Source organism: Bubalus kerabau, chromosome 8 (genome assembly GCF_029407905.1).
Source record: "Bubalus kerabau isolate K-KA32 ecotype Philippines breed swamp buffalo chromosome 8, PCC_UOA_SB_1v2, whole genome shotgun sequence".
NCBI classification, from domain to species: Eukaryota; Metazoa; Chordata; class Mammalia; order Artiodactyla; family Bovidae; genus Bubalus; species Bubalus kerabau.
Genome location: NC_073631.1, coordinates 27173593 through 27182241, shown reverse-complemented (window position 1 = coordinate 27182241; position 8649 = coordinate 27173593). Strand labels below are relative to the sequence as shown.

At 39.0% G+C, this 8649-nt stretch overlaps 1 pseudogene; it reads left to right on the top strand.

Moving 5' to 3' along the window:
• Positions 1 to 3773: 3773 nt before the first annotated feature.
• LOC129658815 (ATP synthase subunit epsilon, mitochondrial-like) lies at positions 3774 to 5379 on the top strand (annotated as a pseudogene).
• Positions 5380 to 8649: the final 3270 nt, after the last annotated feature.

Here is an 8649-nt window from a genome sequence, read left to right as displayed (position 1 = left end):
TCCCAGAAACTACTAATGAACCTACAGTGCAGTGGTGGTTCAGGAAGTTTTGCAAAGGAGGTGAGAGCCTTGAAGATGAGGACTGCAATGGCCAGTCATCGGGAGTTGACAATGACCAACTGAAAGCATCATTGAAGCTGATCCTGTTACAACTGCATGAGAAGTTGCCAAAGAACTCAATCATTCTATGGTCAATGGCATTTGAAGCAAACTGGAAAGATGAAAAAGCTCGGTAAGTGGGTGCCTTCTGAGCTGACCAAAACCCAAAATATCGTTGTTTTGAAATGTTGTCTTATCTTATTCTACGCAACAACAATGAACTGTTTCTTGATCAGATTGTGAGGTGTGATGAAAAGTGGGTTTTATACGATAATTAGTGATGATCAGCTCAGTGGCTGGACCAAGAAGAAGCTCCAAAGCACTTCTCAAAGCCAAACTTGCACCAAAAGAAGGTCATGGTCACTCTTTGGTGGTCTGCTGCCTATCTGATCCAGTATAGTTTTCTGAATTCTGGTGAAACCATCACATCTGAGAAGTACACGCAGCAAATCAATGAGATGCACCAAAAACTGCAAAGCCTGCAGATGTCATTGGTCAACACAATGGGCCCAATTCCTTTCCAAGACAATGCCCGACCACACATCGGAAAACCAACACTTCAAAAGTTGAATGAATTGGGCTACACAGTTTTGCCTCATCCACCACATTCACCTGACCTCTCGCCAACCAACTACCACTTCTTCAAGCATCTCAACAACTTTTACAGGGAAAGTGCTTCCACAAACAGCAGGAGGCAGAAATTCTTTTCCAAGAGTTTGTCTAATTCTGAAGCGTGGATCTTTACACTATAGAAATAAACAAACATCTTTCTCATTGGCAAAAATGTGTTGACTGTAATGGTTCCTGTTTTTACTAATAAAGATGTGCTTGAGGTTAGTTATAATGATTTAAAATTCATGGTCCAAAAACCATAATTATATTCGCATAAACCTAACAAATAGTAGAAGTCCTGGATAAACACCAGAACCAATGTTGTAGTAGGGGTCCTCTTAGGCCTTTTCTCACTTATCTAAAACTTCTGTATCAGGAGCAAGCCTTTGCAAAGACCCATATGTGCAATAGAAAAATCCAACTCAACCTGACTTAAACACTGAGAGGACATCCAGAGTTTGGACATGCAGAAGTAGGACTGGTCAGTCCCTAGCCCCACTCTACCTTTAGTGCATGAGTGCTGACTCTCTGCTCTGTCCTAGGCAGGGCTGGTTTCATCCTGAGATTTCTTTCCCTTGCATTCATGCAGTGGCTGCCTGATGCATTAAGGTCAGAAGTGTTCAGCATGAGAGGTCTTCTGTATTCCTTTTAGCAGATCTATGAAAACTTCTCTAGAACCCTTCAGAAATCTTTATTTTGGTGTGTGGGGGGGTGTCAAGATAAAGTCACATGCCCATACTTGACTCAATTACTAATCAAGAAGAGCAGGACCTTTGGTAATTCAGGCTCACTCATGAGCAGAGGGTGGTATGGTTACTTTTCTCTTGAATCATGTAGGTTACATGAAGGAAGTAAGAAAGCTGAACTAAGACTCAGGCTTCTCTGGATGGTGGAAGGAAGGATGCCTGCCAATTAGATGGTCAGGATGTTCACTATATTCTCAAACCCAAGACCTGAAGAGATAGTGACTTGAAAGACAAGGGACAGCAATAACCATGTCATGTGAAACAGGTCATCAGGTACAGTGTATATATTTAAAATTTTCTATATATTATAATGTTTTGATATCTTAGAAAAAACACTTTCCAGCTGGGGAGAAGTTGCCCCTCTTGGGGTCAGCCACTTCTCAGAGATGACAGCAAAGAGTTCAGCCCGGAGTGTGCCTTTAAAAAGCACACTAACGAAGCCAGAACCAACACATCCTCTATTTGCCTTACTCTTTACTTCTTTGCCTTACTCTTTATTCTTCTGCTTTAATCACCTCAGGACCTTGTTGTTCAGCCGTTAAGTTGTATCCAACTCTTTGTGACGCATGGACTGCACCGCACTGGGCTTCCCTGTCTTTCACCATCTCCCAGAGTTTGCTCAAACTCATGTCCATTGAGTGGATGATGCCATCCAACTATCTCATACTCTGTCACCCCATTCTTCTCTTGCCTTTAATCTTTCCCAACATCAGGGGCTTTTCCAGTGAGTTGGCTGTTTGCATTGGGTGGCCAAAGTATTGGAGCTGCAGCATCAGTCCTTCCAATGAATATTCAGGGTTGATGTCCTTTAGGATTGACAGGTTTGATTTCTTTGCTGTCCTGGGGGCTCTCAAGAGTCTTCTCTAGCACCACACTTTGAAAGCATCAATTCTTCAGCACTTGCCCTTCTTTATTGTCCAACTCTCTCATCTGTACCTGACTACCAGGCAACTAGGAACCACCTCTATAGTTTTAGAAAGCCCACTGAAAGGATTCAAACCAACTAACTTTAAACTGTACTTTCTACTCTGCCTTGCTGTCCCCAGTCAAGGCTCAGGCTTAAAGTCTTCCCCTTACTCCATCTTCTGACCATCCTGTGTCTTTCCCATGTGGTCTGCCTGCCCTCCTATCTCTCAGACCTGTGAGTGTAAGAAACTTTGTTTGCTGGAGCCTCTCCTGTGTTTCCTCTTGTGACCATACCTGCCAGCCCATCACGTAAGAAAAACCATACAAAAGCACCGGGCTCTTCCAGAGAGCGAGGATGTGTAGAGAAGGCTCAGGCAAAGTGGTAGTTCTTTGCTCCAGCCGTGGTCATTCACTGTCAAGCTACTCTCACTGAATGAATAAAATGTGAATGAAGCAGGGTTGTTGTTTTTTTTCCCCATTGATTTTTTTTTTCATTCCCATGGTACTAATGATAAAAATACAGGTTTTTAAAAATGTTTAATTGGTTTCCACTTCCAGCTTGCCAGTGAAGTAAATCAAACATAAATTTGTGGATAGATCTGGTTCAAAATTTGAACTTCATCATTTACTAACAATAGTGGATTTATTTTTTTTCCCCTCTGAGGTTTGTGTTTTTAATCATTAAAAAGATGACTGTAAAGCTTCCCTGAGTGGCATTTAATTCAGAGGGTGTGAGATAGTACATGTAAAACACCTGACTTGAAGCAGACAGTCTGCAAACACTGGTCTCTTTCACTTCTCTTTACAGAAAGGAGCACAGCCTTAAAGAATCTGAAAGGAACAGACTGGTTAATTTTCTTTGCTACTAGATTATAGTTCATAGGACTTGTTTAATTCCTAAATTTTCTATCAACAAAGTAATGTTTAATAAATAATTGTTTTTAGTTCATTAGTTTGATTTTCTCCTTCTTCTAACTCTCAAAAATAAAATAGCCTGCTCATTATTGGGCAGTAAGTCAGCTTTTAATTCTAAATTTCAAATATACTAATATATTTTTCATGCAATTATAAAGATTTTTGAAGACAAAATAATGCATTTAAGAAGTTAATTTACATGATTGACTTTTTTTCATATCCCCCACACTGTGTCTGAGGGCTGAACTACCTTACGGTTATACTGATAGGAAAAAAGTTAGAGTGGGCGGTGTCTTTTGTTATTTTAAATGAATTTTTAACATAATATCTCTATGCCCCATGCCTCTACCCAGATTTCTTGCTGCTTATTCACTGTGGACCCAATCTCCTGGTGACTGTTATGACCCAGGGATGTAAATTCAGCTGTCAGCAGTGTTTTCACAACCACTTTGTAAAATTACAACGCTATCCAAAAAATAAATGAAATACGGGGAAATGGAAAAACCAAAACTTGACATGATCCACCCAGGTAAGAGCTAAATTTCCTATGTCTTTCCAAGTCATTCTTTTTTCTTCTTGTTACCAAAGCAAAGGGCAATAATGCCAGAACCGCCACAGTTCCCTTTGGTAGTACCTACTTGCTTTCATTGTCAGGACAAGAGACGAGAATACTTTCCAACTTTTTAGGCACTTAAAACTCTGAAACAAGCTTTGACCTTCTGCCAGTATAAATGAATTGCTTCAAGATAGTCACTATTTCACAAAAATAATTAATTATAATTCCCAGACCAGATGACAACTGTGCCAGGGAATCCAAATAACTGAACCTAGTTGGAGATCAAGGACTGATCACAAGAGGGAGGAGAAGGGAAAGGAAGAACAAAAGAGCAGGTCCAAGACTAAAGGCAACACTTTTTATTAGATAATTCCTCATCTTTTAGAATATTTTATAACGTCCAGTGATTTCACTGTTCATGCCTCAGTCTGTCCTACTAGCACCAACTCTGCTTTTCTTGGCATCCTTTACAAACCAGTCTAATCTCAGCACAAAGTTTCCTAGTGGAACCCTGTCTAGCACCCAGTTACACTGAGCGAGCCAAAGTTTTCAATTCCTCAGTCACTTACAGCAGCCAGGGGCTCTTTTGACTGGCACATGTGTTTTTCCCACCAGAGCCATGACTCTCTGCAGATTTGTGCTGATTCTACACACACTTCTGGTTGCAAGTTCATATGCTAATCCAAGAAATGAGATCTATTCAGACTCCAGGGCCCATTAAACTCCATCATCTTGAAGTTCACTGGCACTGTGATTATTTTCAAGAACACACAAAGTATGAAGCACACATTCCACATTTTCTCAGTATAACTTTCATCACCAAGAGAATTTCCATATTCAAAATATGAGCTTAGATTTGATCTATGCTTTATGAAAGAAATTCTTCTAAAGAAAGCCTCCATTTCAATGGAATAAAAACTCTTTAATTTGTATTTTCTCCAAAGACTAACCATAAAGGAGAAACATAAAAATGTGAAATTGGAAGATTCATTTATAGAGGCAACTTTAAAAATAAACACTATCTTGTGTTATCCTGGCCTTTGATTGATTTTTAACTGATGTTCTGTAGAAAAGTGAAGCCACTTTGAAAATGCTTTTTGTAAAAGCTGTTGGGTTTGTTTGTTTTTCTTTTTAACATATAAAGAGGAATCAAGTGAATAAATGCAACTAGCAATGTTTATACTTGAGGAATTACTTCCTTGGGGATTTGTGAATCTTCAAACTACAATATTGTTTTCATTACAGATATGAACCTTGTTTTACACCATCAAAGTTCGCAAATTAACCCAAAGAAAAAGTAGTTCCTGACCTTGTGCCAGCTGGGCAGAAGGCTAAGCCAACACTGACAGGTCCTTGCGCCCTTTCTCGCGACATCGTGGTGGTGTACGGGCGACAGGCTGGACTCAGCTACATCTTATACTCCTAGATCTGTGCAAGAGCAGACAGAGATGCACTAAAGACTGGATTCAAAGCAAACGCGAGAAGACTTCTGCCAGCAACATAAAAAGAGTCAAAAAGGAATCATCTACGCTCACTATAGTTTGAAATGCTGTAAGTTCAAGGTAAAAATGGGTGAGCACATGTTATGGCAGATTGAAAATGCTCTCCCTTCATGGGAAATTAAAAAAAAAAACTGTCTTGTTCATAGATTGACAATGCCAAGAAATGATCGTTCAAAAATATTTTTATTCATTTTCTATATGCAATTCACTGAGCAGTGCTAAAGTGATGGAAACAAGTAGGATGACAAATTTCAAAGGAGTTTCTTAAATATGATTTATTTCCATTTTTATGAGGCTTTTTGTTTGTTTGACTGTTAGGCAATCAGTTCAGTTCAGTCGCTCAGTCTTGACCAACTCTTTGTGACCCCATGGACTGCAGCACACCAGGCCTCCCCGTCCATCACCAACTTCCAGAGTTTACTCAAACTTATGTCCACTGAGTCCGTGATGCCATCCAATCATCTCATCCTCTCTCATCCCCTTCTCCTCATGCCTTCAATCTTTCCCAGCATCAGTGTCTTTTCAAATGAGTCTGCTCTTTGCATCAGGTGGCCAAAGTATTGGAGTTTCAGCTTCAACATCAGTCTTTCCAATGAACATTCAGGACTGATCTCCTTTAGGATGGACTGGTTGGACCTCCTTGCAGTCCAAGGGACTCTCAAGAGTCTTCTCCAACATCACAGTTCAAAAGCATCAATTCTTCGGCGCTCAGCTTTCATCCCAGTCCAACTCTCACATCCATACATGACTACTGGAAAAACCATAGCTTTGACTAGACAAACCTTTGTTGGCAAAGTAACGTCTCTGCTTTTTAATATGCTGTCTAGGTTGGTCATAACTTTTCTTCCAAGGAGCAAGCGTCTTTTTACTTCATGGGTGCAGTCACCATCTGCAGTGATTTTGGAGCCCCCAAAAATAAAGTTTGCCACTGTTTCCACTGTTTCTCTATCTCTTTGCCATTAACTGATTGTTAACTGATTATCATTCATAATCAGTTACTTAATCAATTACATAATCAGTTAATCATAACTGATTAACAATCATTATTAATTGATTGTTAGGCAATCAGTCCCTGACATATTCTCCAGGGTCAGCCCTACACCTAGAGATCTGAACAAAGTCACACATAGACTCTAAAGGGAAAATGATTGTATTAAACAACAAAGCAGCAGCAGCAACAACAAAATATGGTAGAGTAGGTAAGAACGCAAACATGTTTAGGGGAGCTGTAGCAGGCACAAGGTTCTTTGGGTAGGATAAGTAAATACATAAATGGATACAGAAACGTTTAACACTAAATTACATCAATCTATTTTTAAATTTCTTAGCTACTTTCAATTATTAGTAATTTGGGTCTGTTCAAAGTATATGAACAATTGATTAACTTAGTCCAAGCATCCACTGTGACTCTGATGTGCTGATCTATGATAGAGCAGTCCATGAGAGAGTCTCATTCTCTTCCTGTGTTCTAGACAGTATTTCCAAAAGATTGTGAATAGAAGCAATAAACACAAGTCATAGCCATTTTATCCTAATCCACAAAGTCAGAGGACTCTGTTACCTACTCTCCACAGCCCTCCTCCCCCAGAAAGCACTAGAGATGAATCTACACTGGCCTAGTGTATTTTATTGTCACTCACAATGGACAAGGACCCTGATGTGAGGCTGAATTTCTTCACACTCTTCTGAACAAATAGTTTCCCAATAGACTCCAGAAGAAAAAAAAAAAAAAAAAAAAAATATATATATATATATATATATATATCTGGGGCATATGGTTCATTTACGCTAGTTTTGAGAAGTGGCTGTTTTATAGTAGTACTGAAATCATAAATTACCTACAAAATACCAGGTGAATGCTGGTTCTGAGTGTCTTAAGTAGCAAAAAGAGTATGCTTGTCTCACCATGTGACAAAACTGTTTCTACACAGGCAAAGATACTTTTACTCTTTTTCATTACCAAGATGTATAATTTGGTGCCAGAGTAACCAGTGTTTTTTCAATCCGCAAATTCTCAGTAGCAATTCTTATATTTATCTTCAGCTGAAAAATCACTTTCATAGCTAATATGGTTCTGTGCCATCTTGTAATATATTCACAGTAAGGAGATATTATGGATCACGTAATGCATGTTATTCTTATACCATCTTTATATGATCTAGTTTGGAGATTCTAATCTAATTATTACAAAATAAATTACATGGAAGCATATTATAAGAGTTCTAAGAGTCAAAATGTTATATATTAACTTTCTTCAAATTTTTAAGATGTGTTTTCTCATGCTAAACCAATCTGGAACATTTAATATTTTACTCAGAATTGTTAGGATTTTTTTTTACCAAGTAGCAATCTAATTTTAAAAAGGAATTTTGGGGGAATACTAAAATACTTAATAATTATGGCTTCAAATTTAACCAAATGAATAGTTAGTAAAAAGTCACACAGCCAAAACTGTAGCAGATTCTGTCCACCTGAGACAATAGAAGGCAGTGAAAACTCTGGTTAAAATCAGTGAAAGAAATAAATGCACATACTGATTGGTCAATCAGATAAATAGTCCAAAGGGATTCTTTTACCCTTGGTAAAGACAGGGGTTGGCTCTTGGTGGAAACACCTGCATTGTTAAAAGATAATTCTTAGAAACATATGTCAAGGCACTCACTGAATAAAGTGTAGCTGGGGACAAACCATTTTATTAAAACTAGTATGCCAAGGGCTTTTGTGACTTCCAGTTCTTTTATCACTTCGCAGTTTTCCTACTGATCAACTGCCTGTTCAAATGCTCCTTTGTGTTTCTCCCTAGAGAAGGCAACTTGATTTCTCCTGGGAACCTCTCCGTTTCCTGTTCTGCTGCTGTGGGCCCTGAAGCCAGGACCCTCTTGTGCTTCTATCAAAACGTGTCATTTATTCTAGGGCACTTGACAACCACGTTCTTCTTCACAGACACTGCAGAAGTGGAGGGAGATCACAGCCCCACCCCCCAGTCCCTAGAAATAGATTTTTCTGTTTCATGTCTGGCTGAAAGTTTCTACACAATAAGTATATTATATACCTTTTAAGTTTAGTCCTAGGGAGGTGAGGCCAACTTTTTCTTTCAAACGGTGGCTTCATCAGAGGCAATGAATATGGGTATCAGAACCAGACACAGCTGAATCACCTCCCAGCTCTGTCCCAGTGAGCTTCATGACTTAGAGAAGGCTTCTTTACTTCTCTCAGCCTTTCTTTGGGATAGCTGGAATAATTAAAACAGGTAAAATTTTAGATACTTAGCTTAATGAGCAGCATATATTAGGAACTTAATAAACAGTACCAG